We start from the raw sequence: 19,904 nt of genomic DNA on the forward strand, positions 1-19,904 counted from the left end.
ACACATCATGTCCACCTACATGTCACTGACCAGAGCAAGTTACATAACAACTTTTTTTTTTTTAATTTTTTTTTTCAACGTTTATTTATTTTTGGGACAGAGAGAGACAGAGCATGAACGGGGGAGGGGCAGAGAGAGAGGGAGACACAGAATCGGAAACAGGCTCCAGGCTCTGAGCCATCAGCCCAGAGCCCGATGCGGGGCTCGAACTCCGGGACCTCGAGATCGTGACCTGGCTGAAGTCGGACACTTAACCGACTGCGCCACCCAGGCGCCCCAACAACTCTTAAGTTCAACACAACAGTTATGTAATTTTCCTGCAAGAAGGGGTACCGAAAGACATATGGCCAAGCCTGAAACCAATGATTAGGGAAAGATATGTCTCTCCAGTAAGGGGCAGAAAATACCTTGAACAGGGGTGCCTGGGTGGCTCAGTTGGTTGAGCATCGGACTCTTGATATCCTAGGGTCTGGGATCGAGCCCCACATCAGACTCCATCCTGAGTGTACAGCTGGCTTAGAATTCTCTCTCTCTCTCCCTCTGTCCCTCCCTCACTTGCACACATACACTCTCTCAAAAAAAAAAAAAAGAAAAGAAAAGAAAAGAAAAGAAGAAAATATCTTGAACAATAATACAATCTAGTCCACCCATCTTGGACCATAGGAGGTGGGAACAGATCCTTTAATGATCAGATGACTGATCTGCCTAAAATCCAACCACATGGAGGTAGGCATTCAAGACTACGTTCTGTTTGCTTTTTAAAGCATCTTCTTAAAGGATTTAACCAATTGCTGCACAGTGGGGTCGGGTGTCCAAGGCCACCTATAATTTATTTCACTTTACTGATTTGGTTTTAAGATAACTTACCTTAAAACAAAGGATTTTGAATTGGTAGTTCAAGGGAAGGAGCTCTCTACTCCCAGCCCAATCATGGGGGTGGGGCAGAAGGAGGACCATGTCTACATTATCACCCCGATTGTCTTCTTCCAGAATTCCATAGTCACCCACAGCATCACCGGCTCAGGACCATGCTCCAGTGATGTTGTGGACTGACCTGCATCTGTGAGGTGGCCTGGAAACAATGACACCATTACAGCCTGGATACTCTGGCGTAATGATTCCTGAATTCTTATCTAGGCCTTACTAGTGCACTTTGAAACACAACCATTTTGTAAATTGGACTATGCCTGTTACCATGTCTGGGATGGAGGGCTCAGAAAAGATAGTAAAAGACAAAGACACCAAGAAATGAACGTGAAATAGGGCTAGAATGAATAAATGGAGCAACAATGACAAGTTACATTTTATGGCAGCTTCTGAAAATTAAGTTGAAGGGGTCACAGGGGTATGTGAGGCAGTATACCAGGCTTAGCCTGAAGAGATAAGCAGTCAAGAGGACTGTTTCCCAAGTCAGCCCTCATGCATGAATGGCACCACCATACCCCCAGGCACCTTGGGTCCAAAAGACCAGTATGTTCTGACTTCTCGCTCCTAGCCAGTCACTTGCAAATCCCAGCAATGCTACCCATATGGCCTCTTGTACACCTCTCTTCTCTCCTCCCCTCCCACAGCCATGCCTTTCTGCATTGCCTCACCCTCACTACTCACCATCACCTCCAGGATGGCTACCAGCAACAGCCTCCTAACTAGGCCTATGACTTCCAGAAAGACCAACAGATTCAAAGCCATAAGATCTGGGTGCAGGTCTGGTCCCAACACTCGCTAATTAGGTCCATTTGTAAAGAAATCATTTGATCTCTCTGAGACTATTTTGCTTCTGTCAAATAGGAAAATTAAAAATATCTCATGTATGGAGGCACTGTGAAGACAAAATGAGACACTGGCTATGAAAGCCATTTGTCAGAAAGATAGCAGAAATGATGGTAAAGTGTTACATCACCAGCATCCATCTGATGCTCTGAAGCATGGGTCTGAACATGGCACTCTTTTCTGCAGAACTGTTCTAGGATTCCCCGATGGCTATAGAATGAAGTCCAAATTCTTCACCATGATTCTTCAAAATCCAGCTTTAGCTATCTCTCCAGACTCTATTCTTCTCCTCGCACAGTCTACTCAACCATCAAGAATCAGCTCAGAGGCAGCTCTTGATTTTGGTTCAGGTCATGATCTCACAGTTGTGAGATCGAGCCCCAAGTTGGGCTCCACGTTGGATGTGGAGCCTGCTTGAGATTCTCTCACTTTCTCTCTCCCTCTGCCACTCCCTGGCTCATGCACATGTACAGACTCTCTCTGTCTCTCTCTCAAGAAAAAAAAAAAAAAGAATCAGCTCCAAAGGAACCTCTTCTGGGCTGCCTGTGTGGCTCACTCAGTTATGGGTCCAACTCTTGATCTTGGCTCAGGTCATGATCTCACGATTCATGAGTTCAAGCTCCACATCGGGCTCTGTGCTGATGGCATGGAGCCTGCTTGGGATTCTGTCTCTCCTTCTTTCCGCCCCTCCTTGGCTTGTGCTCTTTCTCTCTCAAAATAAATAAACTTAACAAAACAAGGGGGGGGGACCTCTTCTGAAAGCCAACTGTCATCTCCCCCAACCAGAAATAATCTCTTGTTTCTCAACTGCTTGGGCCTTTTACATGAACGTTCCCCCCAGAACCTTCATTTGTCACTTTCTACTTTAGACTGTATCTATTTATAGCTACCACTTATTAAGTTCCTGCTATATATCCAAGTCCCGTAGTAGACTCTTACATCTATTTCATTTAACCAAAATAGCAACTCTCAAATAGCAGTGGAACTAATTCCATTTACATGAAAAAAAAATGCTACCAAGTTGAAAGCAAGAACTTAAAACAGAAGAAAAATTCCAAAGCCCATATTTTGTCCCCAATGCCTGCTGCCTTCCATGGCTTTATTTATGGCCCCTGACTTATGCGTCAATTAGACTTATAAATCCTTTGTTAGTGGATTCAGTCTGATTTATCTTTGGTATCCCTTGTAGACTCATCACAGAACTCTATGCATGGAAGAGGCTGAATGTTTTTGAGCTAATAAATGCCCATAGTCAAGTCATTTGACCTCTGTGGGACTCAATTCCTCAGCTATAAAATTGGGAGTATCAAAGAGCCTGGCCACATAATGTGCAGAGATCAACTTATTTGTACGTGTTTGCTGAGCACTTATTACGTGCCAGACACTGTTCTAAGCATCTCAGTGATCCTCATAAGAAGCTTATGAGAGGGGTGCCTGGGTGGCTCAGTCGGTTAAACATTAGACTTCAGCTCAGGTTATGATCTCACGGTCTGTGAGTTTGAGCCCTGCATCGGGCTTTGTGCTGACAGCTCAGAGCCTAGAACCTGCTTTGGATTCTGTGTCTCACTCTGTCTCTGCCCCTCCCCCTCTCACACTCTGTCTCTCAAAAATGAATGTTAAAAAAAAATTTTTTTTTAAAGAAGCTTAGGAGAAGTACTGTTATTCAGCCTGTTTTATACCTCAAAAAACTAAGGCAGAATTAACTTGTACCCAAAGTTAACAAAGCTCTTCAGTGGGTGGCAAAACTCAAATACTCGAACACAGGCAGTCAGGTTCCAGAACCCACATCTTCAACCAATATGCACTACTGTTTCTGCACAGATTGGAAACCCAAGAAAATCAGCTGACAAATAATTAGAAATGGTAAAAGAGTTTAAAAATGCAATTGATAACAGAATTAATATGTAAAAATATTATACACACACACACACACACACACTGCTTTCACCTAATCAGATAATAACCAAATTAATCAATGGGATAAAAGATCCCTGTCAAAATGAGGTTAAAAACCCTAAAATACCCAGGACGAAATTTTTTTAAATATGTGGAATATACACACACACTATAAAATTCTACTGAAAGATACTTAGAAAGTCTTTAGTAAGTGGAGAAAAAAAATAACGTTTTCTTAGCTGGAAAGCCTCACTAATGAAAGAGGCGATAGAGTTCTCTTTTTCCGGAACTAGTCTCTACATTTAACATAAGGTCAATTCAATTTACTTCAAGAGGGAGTGGCCTAGTTCAACAAACTGGCACTTGCAAATACATTTGTGCAACCTTTGGAAGGAAAGTTGAGCCGGGTATCTATAAACATTTTATGTATGCATCCCCCTTGACCTAGAAGTTCTACTTCTAGGAATCTATCCTGCAGAAATCCCAACACATGCTATCAAAGATAGAAAAGGAAGGTTCATGCCAGTTTTGTTTGTAACAGCATGAAAGAGAAAGATAAAGAGGGGGGAGGAAGTGGGAGAGGGGAGGGGAGGAGAAAGAAGGAAAGGAAGAAGGAGGAACTGCAGGGAAAAAAAAGGCCCAGCAACAGGGAACATATTTCTAGATAATTATACAAAGGGATAATAAGGAGCCATTAAAAAGGAAGAGAAAGTTTTAAATATACTAACATTAACGCCAAACATACTAACATACTAACGCCAAAGTCTTGGCGAGGTCTCTGCTATGGACTGAATGTGTTCTCCCAAAATTCCTATATTAAAACCCTAATCCTCACGTGATGGTATTTGGATATGAGGTCTCTGGGAGGTAACTAGGTCTTTGTGGTGGAACTCTCATGCTGGGATTAGTGCCCTTATAAAAAGAGATGGGGAAGGGTGCCTGGGTGGCTCAGTCATTAAGCCTCTGACTCTTGATTTCAGCTCATCGCATGGTTTGTCAGTTTGAACCCCGAGCTGGGCTCTGAGCTGACAGTGTGGAGCCTGCGGGGATTCTCTCCCTCTCTCTCTCTGCCCCTCTCCCCTTTGCGTTCTCTCTCTCTCAAGAAATAAATAAACATTATAAAAATTAAAGAAAAAAAAAGAAGAAATGGGAGTGTGCTTTCTTCCTCTCTTTGCCCTCTGCCAGTGAGAACAGTGAGAAAGTGGCATCCATACACCAGGAAGAGGGCCCTGAGCAGCACCCAGCTATGCTGGCACCCTGATCTCAGGTTTTCAGGCTCAGAAAGAAATGTTTCTGCTGTTTACACCACCCGGTCTATGATAACTTGTTATACTAAACTGAGCAGATTTTAAGTCTCTAAAGGGAAAAGAATGCAAATTATGTCAATGCAAATTATAAAAAAAAAAAATGTACATAGTATGGTCATTCTATTTTTAATATGGAATATAATTTAGTAGGAGATGAATGTATGGAAGACTCCTGTTTTGCTTTCAACACTTCTGTAAGAGCACGTGCTACTTTTATGGCAATTATTAAACGTTCATTCAACAAATACTGAGTCTTGTGCACTGACTGGGATGGTGAACATGTCTGCCAGGGCCCTTATACCCTGAAGGCCGTTGTTATCAAAAATCCAATAGAAATCCAAATAAAATTTTGTTTGCTTCTTTTGGTGGAGCAGGGAAAGGCTAGTTAACTTGATGAAAGTATTCTAAAGATTTTCTGGAATTCGTACTAATAAAAACGGCCAGGAAATGCTTACTTTGCTGGCATATATACGGACATTGGGGGGATATATCAAAGATTAGCCCTGTGCAGTGATGACATCAATGTCATGTGATGCTTCATAATTTTTATCGTGATGGCGGTTACATTTGACAACATTCTTCAAAATACCATTTAAATGCTGTGTTTTATTGCATGTAAACTATGCTTCAATAAAATTGATTTTTCTAAGAGCCAGGAAAATAATACAGAGTAATAAGAGAGAATCTGTCTAACCAGACCTTAAAGCCTACTATAAAACTTCAGTCATTAAAATAACATGGCACTGGCACCAAAATGTACTGATAAATAGACAGATGCAGAAATCCACACAGATACAAACATGTAATAATTTAATCTGCCATACTTGAAGCAATTTAAATCAGGGGTGAAAAATGGATTTACTAGCTTTGCAGCAACTAGCTAACTATGCAGGAAAAGTAAACTAGTGCTCCACTTTATAACTTAAACTAGAATAAATTTCATATTAATACTGTCAAACAAAAGCTTAAAAGTACCTGAAGAAAAACAGAAGTATATTTACATAAACTTCGTTTAGGAAAGGACCTTAACAGCAAAGTCCATAAGCAGAACCATTGAAAAAATATATGACTAAGTAAAAAGGCAGATTAGGAAACACTATGCAACATAAATGACAGAATTACTACTTTAATGTGTAATGTGCAAAGAGTGCTTAAAAGTCAGGAACAGAAAGACACTCCAATTGAAAAGCAAAAGACTGAAAACTATAGAAAGCTTATGAAAGAAATTGAAGAAGACTCAAAAAGTGGAAAAACATTTCATGCTGATGGATTGGAAGAAAAAACATTGTTAAAATGTCGACACTACCGAAAGCAATCTATATATTCAATGCAATCCCTATCAAAATAACACCAGCATTCTTCACAGAGCTAGAACAAACAATCCTAAAATTTGCATGGAATCAGAAAAGACCCCGAATAGCCAAAGTAATCCTGAAAAAGAAAACCAAAGCTGGAGGCATCACAATTCCGGACTTCAAGCTGTATTACAAAGCTGTAATCTGATCAAGACAGTATGGTACTGGCACAAAAACAGACACATAGATCAATGGAACAGAACAGAGAACCCAGAAATGGACAACTAATCTTTGACAAAGCAGGAAAGAATATCCAATGGAATAAAGACAGTCTCTTCAGCAAGTAGTGCTGGGAAAACTGGACAGTGACATGCAGAAGAATGAACCTGGACCACTTTTTTATACCATACACAAAAATAAACCCCAAATGGATGAAAGACCCAAATAAGACAGGAAGCCATCAAAATCCTCGAGGAGAAAACAGGCAAAAACCTCTTTGACCTCAGCCGCAGCAACTTCTTACTTGACATGTCTCCGGAGGCAAGGGAGACAATAGCAAAAATGAACTACTGGGACCTCATCAAGATAAAAATCTTCCGCACGGTAAAGGAAGCAATCAGCAAAACTAAAAGACAACCGACAAAACGGGAGAAGATATTTGCAAATAACATATCAGATAAAGGATTAGTATCCAAAATCTTTAAAGAACTTATCAAAATCAACACCCAAAGAACAAATAATCCAGTGAAGAAATGGGCAAAAGACACGAATAGACACTTCTCCCAGGAAGACATCCAGATGGCCAACCGACACATGAAAAAATGTTCAACATCACTCATCATCAGGGAAATACAAATCAAAACCACAATGAGATACCAGCTCACACATGTCAGAAAGGGTAAAATTAACAACTCAGGCAACAAAAGATGTTGGTGAGGATGCAGAAAAAGAGGAACTCTTTTGCACTGCTGGTGGGAATGCAAACTGGTGCAGCCACTCTGGAAAACAGGATGGAGGTTCCTCAAAAAATTAAAAATAGAACTACCCTACGACCCAGCAATTGCACTACTAGGTATTTATCCAAAGGATACAGGAGTGCTGATGCGAAGGGGCACATGCACCCCAATGCTGATAGCAGTACTATCGACAATAACAAAGTATGGAAAGAGCCTAAATGTCCATCGACTGATGAATGGATAAAGAAGATGAATGGATAAAGAAGATATATATATATATATATATATATATATATATATGTATATATATATATATATATATATATATATACACACACACACACACACAATGGAATATTGGCGATCAGAAAGGATGAAATCTTGACATTTGCAACATGGATGGTACTAGAGAGAATTATGCTAAGCAAAATAAGTCAAAGACAAATACAATATGATTTCACTCATATGTGGAATTTAAGATACAAAACAGATGAACATAAGGGAAGGGAAACAAAAATAAGACAAAAACAGAGAGGGAGACAACCCATAAGTGACTCTTAAATACAGGAAATAAACTGAGGGTTGCTGGCAGGGTGTTGGGTGGGGGGATGGGGGTGATGTGCATTGAGGAGGACACTTGTTGGGATGAGCACTGGGTGTTATGTGTAAATGATGAATCACTAAATTTTACTCCTGAAATCATTATTACGTTATACATTAACTAACTTAGATTTAAATTTTTTAAAAAATTAAAAAAAAAGAAAAAGAAAGCAAAAGAGAGGTGCCTAGCTGGCTCAGTCATTGGAGCCTGTGACTCCTGATCTCAGGGTTGTGAGTTCAAGCCCCACCTTGTGTGTAGAGATTACTTTTAAAAAAAGTTAGAAGGGGGCAAAAGAATTAAGACAGTTCACCTACACAGATGCAAAAGGCCAGTACACAGAGGAAAAAGGTATTTACTGCCCCGGGGACTGGGGGGGGGGGGGGGGATTCAGACATGCAAATTAAAACAAGATACTATTTTTGTCCATCTTATTGGTTTAGATGTGTGCATGCAGAGAAACCTTTAAGAAGACATCCAGAAAATCTCAACAATCTAGATGTTTTGTCATCTTTATTTTCTCCTTCACATTTTTGTTTCCTGAATTCTTTGTAATACACTTACCCTTTTTTAAGATTCAATATTGGTGTTAGACACACATAGCTTTCTCTTGTCGCCTCCTAAAGTACCTGGTACAGTGCACTCTAGAAATGCACCCCTAAAAAAGCTATCCCCTTACCAGGTTCAGTTCTCCTGGCGAAATAAATACACGTGCACGCACACGCACACGCACACACTGAACCTGCAGGTTTTGCTAATGGTCTGCATAGTGAGATCATCACTGGAGTCGCTCTGCGGTTCCCCCGGGGACAGCAAGGGACCAGCAGGGGATGCCAGGGTCACACCCACCCTGCAGGAGCTCTCGCCCCTGACTACCAAGGGCGCAGTGCGGAACCGGCAACGCCCGCGCCCAGAGGCCAGGAGGATGATGCGACTACCGGGGGGTGGTCCTCTCTATTCCTCGCCGAAAGAGAATGGGAGCTGGAGACCACAGTCCCGGATCTAGTTCCTGCGCCGACCTTGGGCAGTCCCCGCCACGTTTGGGCCTCAGTTTCCCTACTCGTCGGTCGAGGCTAACGGTTCCGATCGCGGAGGTGGCTCCCTTCAGCCGGTCTTTCCGGGAGCTGGGAGCGACGCCTTCCTCTGCCGGGTCGCCCTTCCTCGGTCCCCGGCTGCGCAGAAACCCCACGCCGCAGCAGCGCGTAATCCGCGAGCCCGATTAGCCCGAGGGGCTGACGCGGGAGGAACCCTCGCCTCAAGCGCGCGGCCATTAGGCGATGCGCTCTTCGGCTGTGCAGCCCGACTGGGCTCCCAGGACCTGGGTCTTAACCTGGGTTGGCACGAGCCCGGATCGCGCCTTCCTGTCGGCCTCGCGGCGCAGCCGAGGCAGGCGAAGGGTGGAAAGATGCCCTCGCCGCGACACTCATTCATCCCTGCCCTGACACCGGCCCCGCCCGCGCGGAGGAAGCCCTTCTGGGGTCCCCGCAGTCCCCCGGCAGGAAGCGGCCAGAGCTCCGGGCCGGGCCGCGGCGAAGCTCGCCTGCTCAAAGCGCACGGCCGGGGGCGCAGGCCCTCCCGAGCTGCGCAAGCCCCCGCCGCTGCTGTCCCCGCGCCAGCGGCGGCCCCGGTAATCCTCATCCCCGAGCTCCGGCCGCGATGCCAGAGGGGCTGGGCATATCGCACGCAGTGCAAACCTACCCGGTGGAGGCGGTCAGCTCCGTCCTCCGCGTACGCCGAGGGCCGCCTCCAGTGTCGCCTAGGCTGGCTGGCTCATCGCCACTGAGGAGCCATCGCCCGACCCTGAGGCCCGAGCGGAGCGGGTGCCGCGCGGTTCGGGTGCGCGCCGGAGCCTCGCCTCCTCCCGCGGCGCAGCTCCCGCGCCGGGTCCCCGCGCTCCGGCAGGCCATGTGACCTGCGAGCTGCGGAGCGACCAGCTTGGGGGGGAAAAAGGACGGCAAAAGGCGCCAACTGATGGGCAGAAAGGGAAAAGCAGGCTCATGGCAAAGGAAACTGAAATTCTGGAAGGATTAGGTCTCTGCGCTGTTCGCAGCCCCAGCGGGCTTGCAAGCATTTTCTCCGCTGGAAGGAACTGGTTTCACCCATAATGAAAATAAGAGCGGACACCCCACTTCCGCCCCGAATCCCCACTGCACCCAGGCGTCTTAGTGAACGTTCCTCTAGATCTCACTTCACCCTGGACGTTACAGATTATCATCCCCAATTTGCAAATGACGGAAGATTTGAGAAGAATTGCCAAGTACAACCTTTCCTAATTCCAAAAGCCAGACTGTAAACATTTATTCAAAATCAGAAAGGTTTGGCTAAACTAGATCACCTATCCAGGCATGGGATTTAGGTCTGTGGCTCTTTCCACTTAACCTGTCAGTCTTCCGGGAGTGACTTCGATGGTTCAGTACCCATCCCCAACCTTTAATTTTGGCTGATATTTATTGAAGAGCTCTTCTGACACCGTGCCAACACCGTAGATGAGAATGAGGTAAGCCTACTTCCAGAACTTCTTTTACATGAGAAGGTTAAAAATTTTTCACAGAACATAAAAGAGAGCTGAGCAAAGGGAGAAGAGCGTTATGAAAGAGATATCTGAAAAGTGGCTATCATTACTAATGAAGGGCTTTCATGCATTGAGAGAGGTCATTTGTGAGCTTCATCTCTCAGAAATCATTTAGTTAACAGGCCACAGAGGTTTAATAAAAGATCCAAAAATAACTAGGTGAGAGCTGAAGGTGATAACTTAGGGTTTACTGTGTTAGAGCCAAGTATTCACTAAGTACATAATAAATGCCCATTTAAGTGGTAATTGAAAATGTAATCTGTCATACATTGTAACTTTTATTTTATTCACCTATCATGAATGAAACTACCTAAAGTCTAAGCACTTCTTAAAAACAGCAGTGAGGCCTCAAGCCAACTCAGTCTCCAAATGAGAACTGCAGAATATTTTTTCCCCTCAGATAAGTCATCACTACTTGTTCAAGCAGAGGAATGTAAATCTGTTCCTGCCCTCAGGGCTACCCGAAGTCTCGCAAACAGGAAGCATGTTTCTTTTGGGAGAGGAATATAAGCCAACATAATATTCCATCACGTGGGCACACAGATTTATTCACATTAAGGAAATGATGTCTCTCAGTGCACGAAAGCCCTTCATTAGAAAGCTATTACTTTGGGTCTCAAATGTTTTTCAGTCTTCCAGTAACCTATTTTAAGCAAAACCGTTTTGAATGATGTAACGCTTGTGGTATGAGAAAATGTGCACGTTGGTTGAAGACCGATTCCGAGGAAGAGGACCCGAGGAAAGGCAAGTGGAGTGATCCTGGGGAAGAAAAAGGAAAGCCAAAGAAAAGTGAAAGCCAGCTCCCAGGGTTTTCACCTCATTGTTTTATTACCTTTCTTAGTGCTTCTAATTCTGGGTCAGTTTGCCTTTGTAGGCTGAGGGTTAGCAAACTACAACTCACTGCCTGTTTTTGTGCAGTCCACAAACTAAGAATGTTTTTTTATAATACTGAATGGTTAAAAAATAAAAAGAAGGACATTTTGAGACATGTGAAAATTATATGAAATCCAAATTTCAGTGTTACTGGCACGTGGTCATTCATTTACATGTGTCCATGGCTGCTATCCTGAGTTGAATAGTTGTGGCAGAGACCTTATGATGCAAAAGCCTGAAATACTTACTGTCGGGTTCGCAGACACCTACTCTGAAACGTCTATTCAGTGGTCACAAGGTAAGGCAGTAAAGCCAATGAATGCTCATGTGATTTCTTCTTATGTCAGCAGAGTTGGTGCTAGATATTAAGTTCCCATGGAATCTTGTATCCATCTATCTGAACGCCCATCTGTCCCCCTGAGCATCCAGTCAGCCTCCATTTTACAAGCAGTATTTACTGAAGTACTGTTCTGACAGTGCCAACACCATGGATGAGAATGAGATAAGAATGAGGTGTGTGTCATGCTCTCATAGAGTCTGTCATTAGGAATGCCCAGGGGGTGCCTGGGTGGCTCAGTCGATTAAGTATCCAGACTTTTGGTCTCAGCTCAGGTCTCGATCTCAGGATCGTGAATTCAAGCCCCAACTTAGGCTCCTCGCTCAGAGTGCAGGCTGACAGTTGCACCTGTCACAGACAGGAGATTGGGAAGCTATTCCCATTTCCTGGACCAGTCGCAGACCTCCTACTTCCAGACTTCTTTTACATGAGAGGTTAACACATTTTTGTTGTTGTTGTTATTTTGGTTTTTAAAAATTATATGTGATTAAACTTCATCCAATATGAAGAGAAACACACAATTATTTGAAGTTGTTTCATACTCAATTTGTTAAAATCATATAGAAAGACTCTAATTTGCATGTTGAATGGTAGTTTAAAGGGTGTTTATTTTTATTTTATGTGATTATCATTAGGCATAGATAATAATAACTACATACAAGAGTAACAGGGAGTCAGTTTTTCAGATTAAAACCCAAAGCGGAACAGCCATGAAGGTATTTTATGAAAGGTAATAAATCAAGAGATTCTAGGGAGAGGCAGGAAGAGTGGTAATCTAGGAAAGACTGAGTTTCTCTTTTCTCTTTCATTTTCTCTCTCATTTTCTTCTTGTTTTTATAAAATTTGGACTTGGGGGTCACAGAGAGAGATTAATCATAGTTCTCATTACGTGTCTATATGAGGACTTCTATCTATCAACAACAATAATAATATAAGAAATGCCCTTGAAATCACCACCCAACATGGAAACCAGAACCCTGACAACAGCTTCCATCTCTCACAATAGAAGATCCTTCTAAGAGATCCTTTTAAGGTTCACAGCTATGATTCTTACTCATCCATCCCTTTGGGTGTGTTAAAGAAAAAATTATTCAATGGCACTTATTGAAGATGGTAAGGCGTCAAGGGGAGCCATGATGATAGGTACAGGGACCCCCTGACATGGAGTCTTACAGAAGGGAATTAAGCTCAACTCTGAACATAGCATGGGCAAATGGGAATTTATAGCCAAGAAACAGGATAGGGAATGGTGGATAGCAAATCACTGAGAGGAAGCATCATGTGCAAAGAGTGACTCTGGCTAAAGGTACTTGACAGGATCCATGCTAAAAATAGGCCACGATGATCAGATATCGAGGGTGGGGTTTCTTGCCAAACTAATTTAGCAAGATTCTTGCTAACACTGGATTTTACAAGGAAGTGTACAGAAGGGCTTAGGAGAAGATTGAGGAGGCTGACTTAAGTTTGGTCAAGCAAAGAATCTTTGAAAAAAAAAAAAAGCAAAGAATCTTTGTGAGCTTTGGGGTGCCTGGGTGGCTCAGTCGGTTGAGCTTCTGACTTTGGCTCAGGTCATGATCTCACAGTTCCTGCGTTTGAGCCCTACATCGGGCTCTCTGCTGTCAGCCCAGAGCCTGCTTTGGATCCTCTGCCCTCCTCTCTCTCTGCCCCTCCCCTGCTCTCGTGCTCTCTTTCTCTCTCTCTCAAAAAAAAAAAAAAAAAAAAAAAAGCATTTAAAAAAAGAATCTTTGTGAGTTGTGAGGAAAAACCTTATTGAAACTGTTACTTTACCAAAACACCATAAACATTTCATTAAAGACTCACTGCAGACCATGTCCCAAGAAGTGCCTACAACTTACCTGAATGCTTTTGGCGTCCTTCTTCATCTGCAGCGAGAAGGATCTCCAGTTGCTCACCACCCTCGACACTGGAAATTCTGTCATGGTAACCTCTAACCATCACCTAATCTTGGATTCTTCCCATTTCACAAAAGAGAAAAAACCCAAAAAGCAGAGACCATCCAGGGTTAAGTCCCAAAGTTATGTTTATTACAGCTAAACTTTGATTATCCAGAACTAACATTTGGAATCTGAATAGTCAGACCCCTTACTCTGCTCACCTGATTTTGACAGCGGAGCGTAGATAAAAGTCAGCATCTCTCACCTGGTAATAGTCTCCTATGCAATCTTAGGCTGTGTAATCTTTGGACTCTAAACAAACCTCCAGAGGGCTAACCCAGTGAATTTTCTAAAAACATTAACCAGATCAGGTTTCTCTCCAGTTTAACACACTCCACCAGACTGAAAGTTCAAGCTCATTTGCATGACAGTTAAAGCCATTTATGACCTAGCCTCTGACAATAGCTCCTGCCCTGGGGAGGATTACCTGTCTGGAAAATGAGTTCCCTGTGGACCTAGAGCAGTCTTGTCAGACACCAGTTACTTATAATGGGTGTTTTTGGAATGAATGAATGAATGAATGAATGAGGAAATGACGGAACCGATTGTAAGTAGGTTTGGATACTACCTGTGTGTTTTATCCTTTGAGGTAGCCTTGATCGGGTGGGGACTATAGTCGATCCTTGGTATCTACAAGCAATAGTTGATTAAAGAACTACAATATGGTATTTTTGCCATGAGTCTGATTTTAAACTGTGCTTATTTTTACTGTCTGATGTCCAGTTTATTTTAGACCCAGAGTTCGTGAGTGATAATTTATTCAAATTTCTAGAGGGATGTCAGGGCGCCTGAGTGGCTCAGTTGGTTGAGTGTCCAGCCCTTGATTTCAGATCAGGTCATGATCTCGGATTCATGAGTTCGAGCCCCACATCAGACTCTGTGCTGACTGTGTGAAGCCTGCATGGAATTCTCTCTCTCTCCCTCTTTCAGCCCCTACCCTGCTCACTTGTGTGTGTGCTCTCTCTTTCTCAAAATAAACTAAAAAAAAAAAAAAAAAATTCTAGAGGGATGTCAAACTAAGTTTTTATGTGATTGGCATACATTTTTTAAAATTTCCGATTTAAATATAATATACATAACACCACTTTTTTGAAACCTGAGATTTCATTTTCTTCTATTGTTGCTGTAAGAATTTAGTTATGATAATGAGAGTTTGTGTTTTTTTAATGTGTGTGGGGGGGGCTTTTCTGCCTTTTAAGAAATACCTGCAGTTACATGGATTGAAAATAAGGTGAATATATTAATGTGGAAATTCTTAAAACCTATCTTTTTTTTTTTTAATTTTTTTTTCAACGTTTATTTATTTTTGGGACAGAGAGAGACAGAGCATGAACGGGGGAGGGGCAGAGAGAGAGGGAGACACAGAATCGGAAACAGGCTCCAGGCTCTGAGCCATCAGCCCAGAGCCCGACGCGGGGCTCGAACTCACGGACCGCGAGATCATGACCTGGCTGAAGTCGGACGCTTAACCGACTGCGCCACCCAGGCGCCCCAAAACCTATCTTTTTTTAACTCTGTAAATTTAATTTATAAATCTGTTCTTCTGTTTATAAATCTGATAGTTTTATATGTAAACAAGCAATTTTTCTTTTTAATTTGTTGATTTTAAATTACATTTGTACATTTAAATATGTTTGATTTTCTTACATGTTTTAGTTACCTGACAGTAAACACAACACTTTCATAAGCAAAAAGCTTACAAAGTATTTAAACAACTTTTGAACATCTAATACCTTCCTGTATAGAATGCCTCTAAAGTCTTGTAACATTCAATGCAGTTTCTACATTGAATCAAATTCTCCTATGTCTTTTAACTTACAATTATGACAGACTGCCAGATTCTCTTAAACATTGTAGACACACACAGATTCTCTTGAGTTAAATGAAAGTATTAATACTATGTGTTTAATTTAATTCATTTTCTCTGTAGTTAATTATAAATCTTCCCAGGACTAAAAAGCCACTCATCTAACTGAGGAGGGTTGTTTTAGCTTCTCAGGGAAGCGGAAGATACCAGGTCAAAAATTCGGGACTAGGAATCAGATACATACCAGGGTTTGAGGACGCGGAGGTGCTTCCATGAGGATTCATGTCACTTATGTATATGCTAAGCAGTCTGTTACGGTCATGATGCTACTCTGTGTACTGGGGATTTGCTGGTCCACGCCTCTTAGAAACAATTTTTGTTGCCTAATTTGCATTACTAACTAACTTCCATCACCTGATTGTATTAAGACTCTGCTGCAGTGCTGACAATTTATATTCCTCTCATATTTTTGTCAAACTCTTGGCTTGGTAGCAACCCCACCATGGTTCTAAAAATAGGTTGTACCTAATTGACATATTTTCTGTTATAAAGTTGACTTATTTTATTTGTTTTTTAAATGTTTATTTATTTTTGAGAGGGAGCGTGAGCCGGGGAGGGGCAGAGAGAGAGGGAGACACAGAATCCAAAGCAGGCTCCAGGCTCTGAGCTGTCAGCACAGAGCCTGATGCGAGCTCAAACTCACGAACCATGAGATCATGACCTGAGCCAAAGTCTGACATTTAATCAACTGAGCCACCCACGCACCCCAAAGTTTACTTATTTTACAAATAATTTATGCTCATTGTGAAAAATTTACAAGTACAGTCAAGTAAAAAGAAAATCAAAATTTACTGAAAGTAAAAAGTCTAAGCCAAATTAAACAGTTATGAATATCTTTATTGTGTTCCCATCTCTTTCTCTCTCTCTCAATCTGTGGGGAGTGTGTGTGTATGTGTGTGTGTGTGTATGTGTGTGTGTGTGTGACAGGACGTTTTTGACTGTTTGAGGCCAGCAGTGACCTCACTGCAATTTCCCAGCATCATGTATTTGCATCATTGCAATGCTGAGGCTTTTATTTTGGAACTAGAGGAGAACATTTGGGTCGGAGGCAGGGTGAACAAAGACAAGGGAAAACAAAAGGGAACAGGATGGCATGTGTCTCATCCTACCCACTAACCTGGGAAGAGACACTCTGATCAGAGTCAGAAATAGAACAGACTGTTTGTAGTGAAGTCAGGTCTCCATCATTTTCCCCATCGCTTTTCACTAATGGGGGCATAGGAACAACCGTAGTTGGGAACTCATTCCCCAAAATAACCAGAGGACACTCCGACTGGGACTGTTTCTGCGTTGGGGAGGGGTGGCTCAGAGATACTGTATTTGGACATACATATAAAGCAATGATATTTTAATGTTTATTTATTTTTGAGACAGAGAGAGACAGAGCATGAGCGGAGGAGGGCAGAGAGAGAGGGAGACAGAATCTGAAGCAGGCTCCAGGCTCTGAGCTGTCAGCACAGAGCCCAATGCAGGGCTCGAACTCACAAGCTGTGAGATCATGGGCTGAACTGAAGTCGGACACTCAACCGACTGAGCCACCCAGGTGCCCCTAAAGCAATGATATTTTAAATTCATTCAATCCTCTGACCCATACTTTCTGCACTATGTTAGTTTCCTACTGCTATTGTAACACATTACCACAAATCTGAAACAAACACAAATGTAATCTCTTACAATTCTGAAGGTCAGAAGTCTGTCTTATGGACCAAAATCAAGATGTCTGCAGAGCTGGTTCTTTCTGGAGGCTTCAGGGAAGAATCTGCTTCCTGATCTTTTCCAGATTCTAGAGGCTGCCCACATTCTTGGCTCATGGCCATGTATCACATCGCCTTTTCTTCCCTTCTTCCATCAGCGCATCATTTTCTTCCTCCTTTAATCTTCCTGCCTCCCTCTTATTAAGAGCCCTTGTGATTACATTCAGAGCTCACCAGGGTATTCCAGGATACTCTCCCTGTTTTAGTCCATTGGGGCTGCTGTAGCAAACTGTCATAGACTGGTGGTTTATGAATAACAAACACATTCCTCACTGTTCTGGAGTCTGGGAAGTCCAAGATCATGGTGTTGGCAAATTTGGTGTCTCGTGAGGACCAGCTTCCTCATTGATAGCCATCTTCTTACTGTAACTTCAGATGGCAGAAGGGCAAGCCAGCTCTCTGGAGTCTCTTTTGTAAGGACACTAATCCCTCTGCCCTCATGACCTAATCACCTCCCAAAGGCCTCACCTCCTAATACCATCACTTTGGGGGATTAGGGTTTCAACATATGAATTTTGGGGGCACACAAACATTCTTATCTCCTCATCTCAAGGTCCTTAAGTTAATTACATCTGCAAAGTCTCTTTGCCATATAAAGTAACATAGTTACAGGTTCCAGGTATTAGAATGTGGATATCTTTGTGGGCCATTATTCAGCTTACTACAAATATCTACTATTTGTCAGGCACTACCGTAAGTTCCAGAGAGATAGCAGTAATTAAAATAGAAAGGTCTGGGGCCCCTTGGGTGGCTCAGTCAGTTAAAAGTCTGACTCTTGATTTTGGCTCAGGTCATGATCCCAGGAGAGGTAAATAACTGACAGCAAGGAGCCTGCTTGGGATTCTCTCTCTTCCTCTCCCTCTGCCCCTCCCCTACTTGTGTTTTCTCTCTCTCTCTCAAAATAAATAAGTAAACTTAAAAAATAAAATAAAATAGAAAGCTCTGAGCCTGGACAGAGTCGGAGCTTAATGAGTATGTGGGGAGAGTAAGCAGGCCATGCAAATCTTATAAGCCATAACCACATGATTCGATTTTATTCCAAGTGCAATGGGAAGCCAGGAGATAGCATTATTCAATTTGTGCTTTTAGGGGGAGGGTGGGTGATGCGTATGGAGGAGAGCACCTGTTGGGATGAGCACTGGGTGTTGTGTGGAAACCAATTTGACAATACATTTCATATTTTAAAAAATGTGCTTTTAAAAGACCACTCTAATCGCTATAAATTGAATGAAAATTACTGGCAGGCTCCCCTTCACTATCTACCTTCTATGGCCAGCTGAGTGCTCAGGGCCATCTGACAGCCGTTAGGTGGTAGTATAGGAAGCAATCAAATGAGCCCGAGAAGAAGAGTCTGTGAGGCAGGAAGAAAAGTTGGATGCTGTGATGGCATCATTGAAACCAAGAGAAGGTTCTTCAAGGAGGGATTAATTAATTGTGTCAACATGTTAAAGATGAGGACACAACATGGATTAGCAAAAAGGCTGGAGTCTACTATGATGCTGAATACAGCAGTCTCTCAGTAGAGTGTTGGGGGTAGAAGCCAGACTGGAGAAAGTTCAAGAGCAAATAGAATAAAGGCAAAGTCGGTATAAGGGATGAGTGGGTGAGGAGGTAAGAGCAACTGAATGTTGGAGAATGGAAAGCAGCTGGAGGCAGGGGACAGTGGAGATGGGCTGGCTGTAGGTTCTGCTGTGGTTCCTGACAAGACACTGAACTAGCCCCACAGCTGGCCTGTACCTCTCCCTGTGGGGACTCAGGGCTCTGGCCCAGATGTCAAGATTACACAGTGGGGCCAGAGTCTTCTGTGTGTGAGGAGGAAATAGATGGGATTGACTCCCTCTGAGCAATTACTTTCCCACCCTTCCCCTTCCAAACTCCAGGACCAGTGAGCAACAGTTTTGAAAGTATCTCTCCCAAATGCTTTTCACCCTGGGAGGAAAAGTTGGAGCTTTGACCTCAGAAATTATTTTGAAAAGTGAATGTGATTAGCTCAGACGTATTTGGTGCCAGGGCTCTCCACTCATTTCATTGTAACCAGGAGCTGACATGAGCACTGTCCTTCTCCCTGGTATGTTGCCTGATACATACACAGGGGAAAATAAGCCCACAGGCCAAAATAACATGACATTGGAGAAGAATAACTATTTCAATTTTTTTAATGTTTTATTTATTTTTAAGACAGAGAGAGATAGAGCATGAGTGGGGATGGGGCAGAGAGAAGAGAGAGGGAGACACAGAATCTGAGCCCTGATGCGGGGTTGAACCCATGAACTGTGAGATCATGACCTGAGTTGAAGTCGGAAGCTTAGCCAACTGAGCCACCCAGGCGCCCCAGAAGAATAACTATTTCAAAAAAAAGACATGGGATTCTGGGTGGCTCAGTTGGTTAAGTTTCTGACTTCAGCTCAGGTCACGATCTCATGGTTTGTGAGTTCAAGCCCCACATTGGGCTCTCTGCTGTCAGCGCAGATCCTCTGATCCTGTCTGTCTATTCCTCTTGTACTTACTCACTCTCTCTAAAAAATAAATTAAACATCAAAAAACAAAAAAACAAAAACAACCAAAATAAACCACAAGGAATATGCTGGATTATAAATTCTATCACAAGGTAACAGAGCAAATAGACCAGCAATTTTAAAGTAGTAAACATACTACTTTTAGTAAACATACTAAAAGAGATAAGAGAAGATGTTAATATCAAAGAAGAAGAAAATGTAAACAAAA

At 42.7% G+C, this 19,904-nt stretch overlaps 1 protein-coding gene across 7 annotated transcripts in view; it reads right to left on the reverse strand.

Moving 5' to 3' along the window:
- PGAP4 (post-GPI attachment to proteins GalNAc transferase 4) overlaps positions 1-19,904 on the reverse strand; it is a 44,267-nt gene that overhangs the window by 12,601 nt on the left and 11,762 nt on the right. The window contains exon 3 of one of the 7 annotated variants that reach the window (XM_045043512.1): positions 13,461-13,576. The exons of 2 other annotated variants lie outside the window; for them this stretch is intronic. The gene's annotated coding sequence lies outside the window, so the exon portion shown is untranslated. Of the gene's footprint in view, positions 1-9,520; positions 9,660-13,460; positions 13,634-13,720; positions 14,311-19,904 lie in introns of those variants that run through there. 4 more of the 7 variants (XM_045043515.1, XM_045043516.1, XM_045043511.1 and 1 more) reach the window with 4 other exon arrangements.

Source organism: Felis catus, chromosome D4, assembly GCF_018350175.1.
Source record: "Felis catus isolate Fca126 chromosome D4, F.catus_Fca126_mat1.0, whole genome shotgun sequence".
Classification (NCBI taxonomy): Eukaryota; Metazoa; Chordata; class Mammalia; order Carnivora; family Felidae; genus Felis; species Felis catus.